The sequence below is a fragment of the Ranitomeya imitator genome, chromosome 2 (assembly GCF_032444005.1).
Source record: "Ranitomeya imitator isolate aRanImi1 chromosome 2, aRanImi1.pri, whole genome shotgun sequence".
In the NCBI taxonomy this organism is placed as follows: Eukaryota; Metazoa; Chordata; class Amphibia; order Anura; family Dendrobatidae; genus Ranitomeya; species Ranitomeya imitator.
The window spans coordinates 740,030,634-740,046,614 of record NC_091283.1 but is presented as its reverse complement, the minus strand read 5'-3'; positions in this window follow the sequence as shown (position 1 = coordinate 740,046,614).

Below are 15,981 nucleotides of genomic sequence, written 5' to 3'. Positions count from 1 at the left end.
AAAACAATAAAAGACCTGACAAATTTCAGTTGGTGGATAATGAATCTATAATATATGAAAGTTTAATTGTAATCATTACATTATGGTAAATAATGAAATGTAACACTATATACTAATTTTTTGAGAAGGACCTGTATTTTTTGGCTGCTAGCCTTGGTCTCCAAATAAATCCATTTGTATTGAGCTTTTCAAATATTTAAGTAGTCCATTTAAAATGGGCAAGGCAAGGGGCAAGGAATGGGGAAGTGGATGTGATGATGATGGTGCATTCAGAGGACGAGGCCGTGGCCAAGCTGAAAGTGAGCCACAACTAAGACCCACATCTTTATGCTCGACCTTCCTGTCCCAGTTTCTAGGGGACTGCAGAACACCACTATTGAAGCCAGAGCAGTGTGAAAAGGTTGTTGGTTGGATAGCGGATAATGCTTCCAGTCACTTAGCATCCACCACCATCATCACCATGTCTTCCACACGGTCAAGTCTGGGAAGCCATGAGTGTGGACTGGATATTACTCACTCTGATACTCCTTCCTCCCACCATGACGAGTGTCCTGAGACAACTGATCCCATACTTGGACACTCCGAAGAGCTGTTCAGTTTTCCCTTTAAAGATTCCGGACTCTCGGCCAGTCAACTTGAAGTGGGAACAGATGAGATCGCATGTCGTGATGCCCAAATATTTGAACAGCCACGGTCACATGAAGGCGATGGTGGGAAAGTGTCACAAGAGGTGGATGAAGATAAGACACAATTGCCAGAAAGTCAAGAGGTGGTGGATAACATAGTGACTGACCCACCCTGGCAGGAGGACATGCAGAGCAAGGGCAGCAGCACACATGGGAAAGTAGGCATATCACCCCAACATATAAACATAAGGATGAATGACCTCGGGGAGATTAAAACATCCAACACCATGGAGACACCATCACGTGTTTCTCAACGCAGTGATCCAAAACACTGCCCCATCCCTTATGGGAAATATGCAAATGCATGTAGAAAAGCTGCGGAGACACCATCACGTGTTTCTCAACGCAAGCAATAAATAGCCAGGTCTTTCGCTGGGAAGGAACAACCACGGGAAGGGCAGCATCCAAAAAGGAAAACCACCTATGCCAAAACATGGTATCCATCCACAGACAGCTGTTTCGGGGTATTTGCCCCTCATCAGTGTGGAGTAGGAAACAGGCTATTAGGAGCAGTGCCTAGTAAAAGGACTATAAACATAAGGATGAATGACCTTGGGGAGATCAAAACATCCAACACCACGGAGACACCATCACGTGTTTCTCAACGCAGTTAGAAACACGTGATGGTGTCTCCGCGGTGTTGGATGAATGAACTGTTAGGAGTCAAGTTCCCGCCACTGCACAGGGGGAATCTCGAACCATGTCTGCTGTGGTCTCCCATTCTGCATCGGCCGCAGTGGAGCCTGCTCAGCAGAGATTTCAGTCCCAGCGTTTCACTGAATCTGATACTGTGCAAAGGGTTACTGCTGCCTCTCCAGGCTTTACTATTGTACCCTGCACTGGTTTGCAACGAGCAGGCTTTTCTGGGACTAAGTCCTGCTTTGCACACACTGAGCATGCCCAGGGCAAGATCTCTCAGTGGAGATCAAGGGTCACATGCTCAGGTACTGCAGCAACTTCCATTGGTCCTCCAGGAAGGCCCTATACCTGATCAAGTTCTGTGGCAGCCTTCCATTGGCCCTTCTTGGAAGGTCCTGTAGGTGCTACAGCTATAAAAGGTTCTCATGACCGCACGGCCATGCGCTAATATCAATTTATATATGAGCTCAGCGCCAGTGTGGTCATGTTTTGTATGCAGTCAGGGACCCAGCTGAAATAAGCCCCTAGAATGCTGGCACCTCTGGCGAGGAGTTTTGTGTGTGTGTATTCAAGGACCCAGCTGAAATAAGCCCCTAGAATGCTGGCACCTCCGGCGAGGAGTTTCATGTTTGCATTTGACTGCATGACCACCATCTGCTCTACTAAGTAGCTGTGTGCCTCTGTGAGCCAAACAGGGCACAGCGTTATCTTTGCTAACAGACTCTGTGAAGTTACAGAGTCTGTTTATACCACTATATAGTACCGCCATATCTAGCTGCAGGTGCTTTCCTGCACGGTGGATCCCGGGTTGCGAATTCACCAACTTCCTCTAATAAATATATATTCGGTGCGTTCCGCCAACTCCAACATGAACAAGGCCTGGATTCGGCAAGACTTCTGTACACCTCCGAATGAAAACAGTGAAGCATAACCTCAAATACATTGTCTTTTTTGTGGAAGTGTATTCTCATGCACCTCTTCACAACCACACATGGGTATCTGCTTTCTGATTTGGTCTGCTTGGTGTTATCCTCCTCTTTATCCTCATCCTCATCATCCACAACCAGTAGAACACCAGGGTGAGCGTATTCCGTGATGCAAAATTCACTCAATTTTTGTGCAAGGATGATTTTATGATGCCCGTTACTAATTTGAGACCAAAAAAAAGTTACTCCCCCTGGGGGAAATGTCACAAAAATGAGATGTCTATTCTTCCCATTTATTGTTATATTTTCCATTTTTCCTATCTTTGGACCATCCTCTTATGACCTAGTGTATACCTCTCTAACATAAAAATATTGAAATACCATTACATTATATTTTTATTTTTATCCCTGTCTCTGAGCTGTTGCTAGGGACCAGCATATTTCGTTGGACACATTCTGGCTTCATATCTATGAACCTGTGTTTGCCCCTCCCTTTTATTATTTTCTTTCATAGGTGGATTCACAACCTTTATTCATTTGTTTGACTTCAGTATGATTTATCATTCTAATGTCTCCTCATTTTCCGCCACTAGATCACCAAGGTTAACATGCTCTGTTACAGCCAGTCAAATTTTTGGAAAGGGTGTCTATGAATGAGTCCTTCATCAATATCTCCTCATTCTCACCCACTAGATCACCAGGAATAATGTGCTCTGTGCTGCTACAGCCAGTCCAATTTTTGGCAATGGTGTCTATGATGCCCATAAAATATTTTTAAAAAATGTACCCCTATGGGGAAATGTTTGTCAGCCCATGCAGTTTGTGTATGGACATTACAAGTCTAGGAGACCCGTTCCTTTATATTGGGCCTAGTTTTTAATGAGGCCTTCATCAATATCTCCTCATTCTCCGCCATTAGATCACCAGGGTTAATGTGTTCTGTGCTGCTACAGCCAGTCCAATTTTTGAGAAGGGTGTCTATGATACCCATAAAATATTTTTTAAAAATGTACCCCCCATGGGGAAATGTTTGTCAGCCCATGCACTTCATGTATGGGCATTACAAGTCAAGGAGACCTGCTCCTTTACATTGGGACTAGTATTTAATGAGGCCTTCATCAATGTCTCCTCATTCTCCTTCATTAGAACACCAGAATGAACGTATTCTGTGATGCAAAAGTCACTCAATTTTTGTGCAAGGGTGTTTTTATGATGCCCATTACTAATTTGAAACCTAAACAAATGTTACTCCCCCAGGGGGAAATGTCATAAAAATGAGATGTACATATATTCTTCCCATTTATTCCTTTATTTTCAATTTTTGCTATCTCTGGACCATCCTCTTATGACCTAGTGTATACCTCTCCAATATAAAAATATTGAAATACTATTATATTATATTTTTATTTATATCCCTTGTCTCTGAGCTGTTGCTAGGGACCAACATATCTCATTGGACACATTCTGGCTTCATATCTATGAACCTGTGTTCACCCCTCCCTTTTGTTATTTTCATTCTATCTCACCCACTAGATCACCAGAATTAACGTGTTCTGTGCTGCTAATGCTAGTCCAATTTTTGTAAAGGGTGTCTATGATGCCCATAAAATATTTTTAACCCCTTTCTGACCTTTGACGTACTATCCCGTCGAGGAGACCTGGGCCTATCTGACCCTCGACGGGATAGTACATCATAGCGATCGGCCGCACTCATGGGGGGAGCGCGGCTGGGTGTCAGCTGCCTATAGATGATCGCGGTGTGCCGGCGGTATAGGGAAGCATCACGCAGGGAGGGGGCTCCCTGCGGGCTTCCCTGAGACCCCCGCAGCAACGCAATGTGATCGCGTTGCTGCGAGGGTCTCTTATCTCTCCTCCTTGCAGCAGGCCCGGATCCAAAATGGCCACGGCATCCGGGTCCTGCAGGGAGGGAGGTGGCTTACCAAGTGCCTGCTCAGAGCAGGCGCTTGGTAAGCCTGCAGTGCTGTAAGTCAGATTGCTGATCTGACAGAGTGCTGTGCAAACTGTCAGATCAGTGATCTCTGATGTCCCCCCCGGGACAAAGTAAAAAAGTTAAAAAAAAATTTCCACATGTGTAAAAAAAAAAAAAAATCCTAAATAAATAAAAAAATATATATTATTCCCATAAGTACATTTCTTTATCTAAATAAAAAAAACAAACAATAAAAGTACACATATTTAGTATCGCCGCGTCCATAACGACCCAACCTATAAAACTGTCCCACTAGTTAACCCCTTCAGTAGACACCGTAAGAAAAAAAAACGAGGCAAAAAACAACGCTTTATTATCATACTGCCGAACAAAAAGTGGAATAACACGCGATAAATAAGACAGATATAAATAACCATGGTACCGTTGAAAGCGTCATCTTGTCCCGCAAAAAATGAGCTGCCATACAGCATCATCAGCAAAAAAATAAAAAAGTTATAGTCCTCAGAATAAAGCGATGCAAATATAATTATTTTTTCTATAAAATAGTTTTTATCGTATAAAAGCGCCAAAACATAAAAAAATGATATAAATGAGGTATCGCTGTAATCGTACTGACCCGAAGAATAAAACTGCTTGATCAATTTTACCAAACGCGGAATGGCATAAATGCCTCCCCCAAAAGAAATTCATGAATAGCTGGTTTTTGGTCATTCTGCCTCACAAAAATCGGAATAAAAAGCGATCAAAAAATGTCACGTGCCCGAAAATGTTACCAATAAAAACGTCAACTCATCCCGCCAAAAAAGCAAGACCTCACATGACTCTGTGGACTCAAATATGGAAAAATTTTAGATCTCAAAATGTGGTAACACAAAAAATATTTTTTGCAATAAAAAGCATCTTTCAGTGTGTGACGACTGCCAATCATAAAATCTACTAAAAAACCCGCTATAAAAGTAAATCAAACCCCCCTTCATCAGCCACTTAGTTAAGGAAAAATTAAATAATGTTAAAAAAATTATTTATTTCCATTTAACCATTAGGGTTAGGGTTAGGGCTAGGGTTAGGGTTAGTGTTAGGGCTAGGGTTAGGGCTAAGGTTAGGGTTAGGGATAGGGCTGGGGTTAGGGTTAGGGTTAGGGCTAGGGTTAGGGCTAGGGCTAGGGTTATGGTTAGGGTTAGGGTTGGGGCTAGGGTTAGGGTTAGGGCTAGGGTTAGGGTTGGGGCTACAGTTAAGGCTACAGTTAGGGTTGGGGCTAAAGTTAGGGTTGGGGCTAAAGTTAGGGTTTGGATTACATTTAAGGTTGGGAATAGGGTTGGGATTAGGGTTAGGGGTGTGTCTGGGTTAGAGGTGTGGTTAGGGTTACCGTTGGGATTAGGGTTAGGGGTGTGTTTGGATTAGGGTTTCAGTTATAATTGGGGGGTTTCCACTGTTTAGGCACATCAGGGACTCTCCAAACGCGACATGGCATCCGATCTCAATTTCAGCCAATTCTGCGTTGAAAAAGTAAAACAGTGCTCCTTCCCTTCCGAGCTCTCCCGTGTGCCAAAACAGGGGTTTACCCCAACATATGGGGTATCGGCGTACTCAGGACAAATTGGACAACAAAATCCTGTTATCCTTGGGAAAATCCAAAACTCGGGGCTAAAAAATAATTTTTGTGGGAAAAAAAAGATTTTCTCCTGCAGTTATTTCACTGTCATTTCTCTAATTTTTAGTTTCCAGTGATGACATTATGTCATCATTTAGATCTTCATTGAATGTTACACTGTTACTCACTGTGATTCTGTCTGTCTTGGAATTTAGGATTCTTTATCCTTTGCAATTGTCTCTATATCTGACAAATATTCCTTCAATGGCTCTGTTTAGAAGTTTGGAGCGTTTTTCTTCTGGAATAAATACAAAAACTTTGTAACCAAAAACTCTTAAATGATTCACACTTGGTTTCTTACCTTGCTACAGATCTTATGGGTTTTTTTCAGTTTTCTTGAAAAAAAAGTCTGTTTTGCAGATAAGTAGCTGTAATTGCTGCTTCACACCTTTATTTCTCTGGTAGTTTGGAGTCTGTTAGCATACATCTTATCATTTCAGACAGAGTTCTGTTTTTCCTTTCTGCTACCCCATTCTGTTCAGGTGTGTATGGAACAGTCTTTTGGTGCTCTAATGCATTCTGTCTTAAAGGGACTCTGTCACCTGAATTTGGAGGGAACAATCTTCAGCCATAGGGGCGGGGTTTTTGGGTGTTTGATTCACCCTTTCCTTACCCGCCGGCTGCATGCTGGCTGCAATATTGGATTGAAGTTAATTCTCTGTCCTCCGTAGTACATGCCTGCACAGTCTGCAATCTTGCCTTGTGCAGGCGTGTACTGCGGAGGACAGAGAATGAACTTCAATCCAATATTGCAGCCAGCATGCAGCCGGTGGGTAAGGAAAGGGTGAATCAAACACCCGAAAACCCCGCCCCTATGGCTGAAGATTGTTCCCTCCAAATTCAGGTGACAGAGTCCCTTTAAGTAGTTTTCTATTTGGTGTCCTGTAAATTCACCTCCATTATCACTTCTGATGATGATTGGCTTCCCCTGAAACTTGTTATTTAACTTTGTCACATAGTCTTCTAATTTTTCAAAGACTTCACTTTTGTTCTTTATCAAGTATGTGACTGTGTATCTTGAGTAGTCATCTATGAAGGTCATCATATATCCATTACTCCCGATATGGTAACTTTCATGGGTTCACATACAACAGTGTGTACCAAGTCAAGTGGTCTTGTGCTGTTTGCCTCACTCTCTTTAGGTATAGATACTCTTGTAGCTTTAGATTTTATATATTTACATTTTACGATAATTGAGCAATGAGATATCAATAGGTATTTTGTCAAATTCTTCTTTTGTTACACCATTATACTCTCAGGATGTCTGTGTCCTAGACGTCTATGCCACATATGAATACAATTATTGTGATCATGTGTACATAACTTCATCTGCTCCTTTAATGTGTCTAGATGGTATAATTGTTCACCTGCTTTGACATTAATTATTACCTTATCTCCCCCTAGGATTGAACAATCTTTGAATTTTGCAGTAAGTCCTTTTGCTGTTAGATGCTTTACGGATAGCAATCCTCCTTCTAGTCCTGGAACATGCAACACATCCTTTACTAGTACCGTATATACTCGAGTATAAGCCGACCCGAGTATAAATCGACCCCCCTAATTTTGCCACAAAAAACTGGGAAAACTTATTGACTCGAGTATAAGCCTAGGGTAGAAAATGCAGCAGCTACCGGTGTATTTAAAAAATAAAAATAGATACCAATAAAAGTAAAATTAATTGAGACATCAGTAGGTTAAGTGTTTTTGAATATCTATATTGAATCAGGAGCCCCATATAATGCTCCATCCAGTTCATGATGGGCCCATAAGATGCTCTCTATAAAAATGTGCCACATATAATGCTCCATGCAGTTCATTATTGCCCCATAGATGCTCCATATAAAGCTGTGCCCCATATACAATGCTCTGCACCGTTCATTCTTGCCCCATAGCTGTGCCATATAGTGCTCTGCACCGTTCATTTTTGTCCCATAGCTGTGCCATATAGTACTCTGCACCGTTCATTATTGCCCCATAGGTGTACCATATAGTGCTCTGCACCATTCATTATTGCCCCATAGCTGTGCCATATAGTACTCTGCACCGTTCATTTTTGCCCCATAGCTGTGCCATATAGTGCTCTGCACCGTTCATTATTGCCCGATAGCTGTGCCATATAGTGCTCTGCACTGTTCATTTTTGCCCCATAGCTGTGCCATATAGTGCTCTGCACTGTTCATTATTGCCCCATAGCTGTGCCATATAGTGCTCTGCACCGTTCATTTTTGCCCCATAGCTGTGCCATATAGTTCTCTGCACCGTTCATTATTGCCCCATAGCTGTGCCATATAGTGCTCTGCACCGTTCATTTTTGCCCCATAGCTGTGCCATATAGTGCTCTGCACCGTTCATTATTGCCCCATAGCTGTGCCATATAGTGCTCTGCACCGTTCATTCTTGCCCCATAGCTGTGCCATAGAGTGCTCTGCACCGTTCATTATTGCCCCATAGCTGTGCCATCTAGTGCTCTGCACCATTCATTATTGCCCCATAGCTGTGCCATATAGTGCTCTGCACCGTTCATTATTGCCCCATAGCTGTGCCATATAGTGCTCTGCACCGTTCATTTTTGTCCCATAGCTCTGCCATATAGTGCTCTGCACCTTTCATTATTGCTCCATAGCTGTGCCATATAGTGCTCTGCACCATTCATTTTTGCCCCATAGCTGTGCCATATAGTGCTCTGCACCGTTCATTATTGCCCCATAGCTGTGCCATATAGTGCTCTGCACCGTTCATTTTTGTCCCATAGCTGTGCCATATAGTGCTCTGCACCGTTCATTATTGCCCCATAGCTGTGCCATATAGTGCTCTGCACCGTTCATTCTTGCCCCATAGCTGTGCCATATAGTGCTCTGCACCATTCATTATTGCCCCATAGCTGTGCCATATAGTGCTCTGCACCGTTCATTTTTGTCCCATAGCTGTGCCATATAGTGCTCTGCACCGTTCATTCTTGCCCCATAGCTGTGCCATATAGTGCTCTGCACCGTTCATTATTGCCCCATAGCTGTGCCATATAGTGCTCTGCACCGTTTATTATTGCCCCATAGCTCTGCCATATAGTGCTCTGCACCATTCATTGTTGCCCCATTGATGTACCATAGAAATCTCTGCCATTGCTGCTGCTGCAATAAAAAAAAATGCCATACTCACCTCTCTTGCTTGCAGCTCCTCATCGTCCTGTCCCGGCGTCTCTCTGCACTGACTGATCAGGCAGAGGGCGCCGCGCACACTATATGTGTCATCGCGCCCTCTGACCTGCACAGTCAGAGTGGAGAGATGCCGGGAAGATGGAGCGGCGCCCGGCGTGTGGAACGGGGACAGGTGAATATGCGATACTTACCTGCTCCCGGCGTCCCACTCCTTCTCCCGGACAGCTGGTCTTTGGTGCCGCAGCTTCTTCCTCTGTCAGCGGTCACCATTACCGCTGATTAGAGACATGAATATGCGGCTCCACCCCTATGGGAGGTGGAGCCGCATATTCATTTTTCTAATGAGCGGTCCCACGTGACCACTGAACAGGGGAAGAGCTGCGGCACCGAAGACTGTGGGACTGCAGGGACAGCGCCAGGATCGCCGGGACTAGGTGAGTATGCCTCAGCGCCCTCTCCCCCTCACCCGCCGACCCTGCCACCGACCGTGACTCGAGTATAAGCCGAGAGGGGCACTTTCAGCCCAAAAATTTGGGCTGAAAATCTCGGCTTATACTCGAGTATATACGGTAATTTTGAATTATGCCCAAATCTATCAGGACAGATTACCATTCCTTGTCCAATACCTTCTGCGGTTATTTTACTCCCTACTTATTTTCAACAAGTTCAGTAAAGAAGCTGTTATCACTATTCATGTGACTTGTTGCTTCTTAGTCAATAAACCAGCCTGACGATGACTCTTTATTAGTTACTTTAAATGTACCATTCCAGTGATCTGCATGTGGGTTAGAAATTGTGCTTTTTACTTTCTGTTTATTCTACTTTTGGTGCAATTTCTGTTGTTCTTCTTTCCATATAGTACAGTTTTTGTTTAAATGTCCCTTTTTCTTACATCGGAAACATTCTCTTGTCGCCTGTATTATGGGGCTTCTTGTCTGTCACTTTAAGAGCATTTTCACTATCTCTTTCAGTGGAATCATTTGTTTGTTCTTTCCTTCTATGATATTCATCTAAAAGTCTGGTCTTTACAAACTTTAGTGTAATGTCTGCTTCAGGTCTTGTCTCTAGTGCATTTATCAGAGCAGTGTATGAATCTGGTAACCTGCACAATAATATTGCTCAGCTGTGTTACCACCTCTATCATCGAGTTTATATGCTCCTGCATGTCTTTCCTGGCACTTAATCTCATCTTGTAAAGTTTTCTTAGCAGTAATAGTTTGTGATTTAAGCAGGATCTTTAATGTAGCTTTCTCAATGCTTTCCACATTCCCTTTGCTGTATTCTCATTCCTTATGTGGATTAACTGATCATCTTCCACTAATACGCTGATAGTAGCTCTTGCTTGTCTGTTTTTCTTATCACATGTCTGCGGTCGCGGGGCGTGCATCTTCTGCGCTCTAGAGGCCTGTTGCACACTTACCCGGAAGTACCTCTCTGCCAATTGCGGATATGTTTGGGGTATTTCTTCCTGCCTCTCCCTCAAGGCCATGCATGATTATCTCGTCTGGCTCGCAGTAGTTTCAGACCTCTGTAGTCTCTCCTTGTGTGCCTTTTCTTGTACCTCATTAACCCCACCTAGTCTTTGTTTTCCCTACAGTGTCTCCTGCTGTCCATGCTCCTGGTGGTCCGTGGTCTCAGTATGTTTTCTCCAGTCTCCCTCGTCCCACTCCTAGTGCTCCTTTTGCCCTGCCTGGTTCCCTGATACTTCCTGGTTCTACACCCCTGTTGCCTGGTCCTCCTCGTACCTCCCATTCTGTGTCCTCCTGGTTCTCCTCTCTGTCTGATTTCCCCTGCTCTGCATCCCCATGTCCTGTCAGTCCCCTATACTCCTATTTTCATCTTGCTTCCATCCACTGCACCTCTGTCCTTACGAGTCGCCCTCTCGGCACAGGCTGTCATGGTGTTTGAAATCCCAGAGCCTACCCCTAACAGTCCCTGTATAGGGGTTGGTTCACTAGGGTTAGCTCGTCCTGGGGAAGTTCAGTACCACAGCCCAGAGGGTCCACTCTAGGAATAAAGCATTACAGGATAATCAGGTCATGGACTCCGCCGGCGCCTTGTTCTCCACGCAGAAGGAATTGGTCTATCTGCGTGAAAACCAGAATCATATCATGTCCTTCATGCAGTCCATGGAGACCCATTTGTCCTTGTTGCATGCCTCTGACCCAATCAATGCTACACAGCTCGCCAGCCTCCAGCAGGAGCTTACTCAGCAGCGGGACACGCAGTCTCGCATGTTGAGCTATATGGCCTTGTTAGATGATCAGCTACATAATCTTCAATCTGCAGCCACAGCCTCCGCTCAGACTATACCCCGAGATCCTGATCCGATTGTTGCACCTAGTCCTCCTCCCCATCTCGGTAAGCCACCCAGATACGGCAGAGTCCCCAAACTTTGTAGGGGGTTCTTGAACCGCCTGCACTTTGAACTGCTACTGCAGCAATATCCAACTGGTCAGGCTAAGGTGGCTTTTGCGGTCTATCATCTGCAGGGAGAGGCTCTGGCATGGGTCAATCCTCTTTGGGAGCTTGATGACCCTATTGTTTCCCATCTGCTGATTTTTCTTGAAACCTTTCGCAGGGTGTTTGATGAACCAGGTCGGTTGACTTCTACGACCAAGTGTCTCTTCAACCTTCAAATGGGCACTCTCACGGTCATTCAATATGTATCCACTTCCGCACTTTATTCTCTGATTTGGGGTGGAACAGCGAAGCATTGGTTGGTGCCTTCTGGTGAGGTCTATCTGGCAAGATTAAAGATGAACTTGTGGGTCGAGATACTCCTATTACCTTTGAGGATCTCATCTCTCTTGCCACACGCATTGATCTGCGTTTTCAGGAGTGCTCTTGTGAGCTGGGACAAGAGAGGAGAGCCTCTCGATCTTCCTTCTCCTCACCCTTTTCTTCTTTCCACACGCTTCCTAGTCTGCAATCTTCGATAGTCTGCTCTTCCGCAGCACCCGAACCTATGCATGTGGATTGGCTTAAGATGGCGGAGCAATGCCGGAAAGATAGAATCGCGCAGGGATTGTGCGTCGATTGTGGTAGTGCATCTCATCTTCTTCGCTCATGTCCTGAGAGGCCGGGGAACTCCTCCACCTAGGCCAGGTATGAGAGACCTCCCTAGGTGTGTCTGTTTCCTCCCTACCCTTTACCTTGCCTGTTAAAAGTATTCTTCTGTTCTAATAGCTTTTCTGAATTGGCTTATGTGGATTCAGGCATGGCAGAAAACTTCATTAGGCTCGGAGAAGTCAACGAGTATAGGATTCCGGTTTCTTCATTAGAGACTTCTCTTTTGATCACTTCTGTGGATGGCAGACCCCTGCGAGAGACTATTATCATGGTTACGGAAAAAGTGGAATTACAGGTGGGAGCTCTGCATAAGGAAAAAATAGCCAAATACCTTCCTAACATGTTACATGTATGTATACACAGAGCACATATACACAGTACATACAGGTACATCTCACAAAATTAGAATATCATCAAAAAGTTAATTTATTTCAGTTCTTCAATACAAAAAGTGAAACTTGCATATTAGATAGAGTCATTGTAAACAGAGTGATATATTTCAAGTGTTTATTTCTGTTAATGTTGATGATTATGGCTCACAGCCAGTGAAACTCCAAAATTTATAATCTCAGGAAATTACAAAACTTTTTAACACCAGCTTGAAAAAATGATTTTAAAATCCAAAATGTTGGCCTATTGAATTGCATATTCAGCAAATGCACTCAATACTTGTTAGGGGCTCCTTTTTGCATCAATTACTGCATCAATGCGGCGTGGCATGGAGGCGATCAGTCTGTGGCACTGCTGAGGTGTTATGGAAGCCCAGGTTGCTTTGATAGCAGCCTTTAGCTCGTCTGCATTGTTGGGTCTGGTGTCTCTCATCTTCCTCCTGACAATACCTCATAGATTCTCTATGGGGTTAAGGTCAGACGAGTTTGCTGGCCAATCAAGCACAGTGATACTGTTATTTTTAAACCAAGAATTGGAACTTTTGGCAGTGTGGACAGGTGCCAAATCCTGCTGGAAAATGAAATTTCCATCTCCAAAAAGCTTGTGGGCAGAGGGAAGAATGAAGTGCCCTAAAATTTCCTGGTAGACGGCTGCGCTGACGCTGTCATTACTCCAAATAATCCCCAAAACATGCGGAAACGTAGCGGTTTATATTCTGCAGCATGTCAATTTTTTGTGCGGATTCCGCAGCAATTTACACCTGCTCCTCAATAGGAATCCGCAGGTGTAAAACCACAGGTGGAATCCGCTCAAAAAACACGATAAATTTGCAGTGCGATTTACCTGCAGATTTACCAAAATCCGCACACCATTCTGCAGCGTGTGCACATACCCAAAAACAAACGGAAAAAATTCAACAATGACAAAATTATATATTTTTGTTGCCGCTGTTCCCCATAAAAGGCTGTAATGACGATCAAAAATACCCATCTATCCCAAAATGGTACTAATAAAAATGTTGTCTCAGCCTTGTAAAAAATAAGCCATCACACAGCCCAGTTGGCCTAAATGTAAAAATTTTACAGGTCTCAAAAAATGGCAAAACAACACCATAATTTTTTTTGCTAACTTCTCAATGCAAATTGGCTGTGGCGTGAAGGGGTTAAAAGCTGCATTCAAGCATAAGGCTGCCATCACACTATCAGTATTTGGTCAGTATTTTACATCAGTATTTGTAAGCCAAAACCAGGAGTGGAACAATTAGAGGAAAAGTATAATAGAAACATGTGCACCACTTCTGCATTTATCACCCACTCCTGGTTTTGGCTTACAAATACTGATGTAAAATACTGACCAAATACTGCTAGTGTGACAGCAGCCTAAGGCTCTGTGCCCATGTACCATTTTTAAAGCATTTCCGCAGTGTTTTTCCACTGTGGAAATGCTTAAAAAACACTAACAAAACGCATCCAATTAATTTTAATTGCATTCCGCAATTGCTGTGCCCATGCTGCATATTTTTCCAGAACGGAATACGCAGCATGTTCATTAATTTTTGCAGAATTGTGACAATTCCACCACCATAGACTTGTATTGAAAAAAATCGGGTTTAAAAACGCGTCAAAAAGTGCATGAAAAATGCGTCAAAATCTGCATGCGTTTTCCTTGGCAAGGGTGTGTGGTTTTGATGCGGAAAAATCTGCTTCTATTCTGCAACATGGGCACATAGCCTAAGGGTATGTGCACATGATGCGGAAAACGCTGCGGATCCGCAGGCTTTCAGCAGCTGTGGGTCCACAGCAGTTTCCCATGACTTTACATTACAATGTAAACCTATGGGAAACAAAAAATGCTGTGCACATGCTGCGGAAAAAAACGCGCGGAAACGCAGCGGTTTACATTCCACAGCATGTCAGTTCTTTCTTCGGATTCCGCAGCGGTTTTACAGCTGCTCCTATAGAAAACCGCAGTTTTAAAACCACAGTGAAATCCACAGAAAAAACGTGGTAAATCCGCGATAAATCTGCACCAAAAACGCAGCGTTTTTGCCCTGCAGATTTATCAAATCTGCTGCGGAAAAATCCACAGTGGACCATTATACGTGTGCACATAGCATAAGGGTATGTGCACATGATGCGGAAAACGCTGCGGATCCGCAGCGTTTCAGCAGCTGCGGGTCCGCAGCAGTTTTCCATGAGTTTACATTACAATGTAAACCTATGGGAAACACAAAACGCTGTGCACATGCTGCGGAAAAAAACGCGTGGAAACGCAGCGGTTTACATTCCGCAGCATGTCACTTCTTTCTGCGGATTCTGCAGCAGTTTTACAGGTGCTCCTATAGAAAATCGCAGTTGTAAAACCGCAGTGAAATCTGCAGAAAAACCGCGGTAAATCCGCGATAAATCCACAGCAAAAATGCAGCGTTTTTGCCCTGCAGATTTATCAAATCCGCTGCGGAAAAATCCACAGTGGACCATTATACGTTTGCACATAGCCTAACACCGGCAATTTGCAAGATGGTGCTGCTCACCAATGAAAATGTGATTGCAGAGTGCCAATTAGTTACCATGACTGTTGTGTTCATTCTGAAGGCTTGCATGTCTGCTATATGATAACTCCTATTCAAACTAATCTGTGGTTTATTGGAGAACATCTAATTCACAATAGACTGCAACTGTTGATGGCTGGTTATTGTATAGGAAAGTGCTCTGAAAAGATGTGTGTGACGCTCTGAGGTCTCCTAGGACTGCGTATGGGGAGTTTATTGCATAGGTGATCAAGAGATCTCAGGCTCAAGTCTCCAAAAAGGACCAATTCAGAATAAAAAAATTTTTTTTAAAAAAACTATAAAAAAGTTTAAAACCCCCATTTTCCTCAAACTTAAAAATCAAAATGTTAAAAATAAAAAAACACAAATTTAATACTACTGTTTGCGTAATTGCCTGTACTAGTAATATATGAGAATATTTATTCCATACAATAACAATGACATGGGGAAAAATATATTGAATTACCAGAATTGACTTTTTTTGGTTGTTGGCATCACAAAAAAATTAAAAAAAAAGTGATCAAGACATGTACTTCACAATGATATAAAAACATCAGCTTGACACGCTAAAATACATGTACTCATACAGCTTAATAGATGTAAAATAAAAGTTCCGAAAACCTCTAAAATTGTCGAAAAATCACATTTTGTGATCAATTTTCTGCTTTTTTTTCTTTTTACCACTGAACAAAACCTATGCAAGTTTGTCTTTGTTGTAATTGTACTGATATGGTAAATCATGTAACCAGGTAATTTGGATAGCACAATGAATGCTATGAAAACAAAATCTTTTAAAACTACACATCATTTGTATTTTTTTCCCATTTTTTTCATGTTAAAATGAATGAAGACATTAAAAACTTATTCCACAAAAAACAAGTTCTCATACAGCTATATCAACCAAAAATTTTTTTACTGCACTTGGAAGAAGGGGATGAATAAGCAAAAGCGCAAAAACAA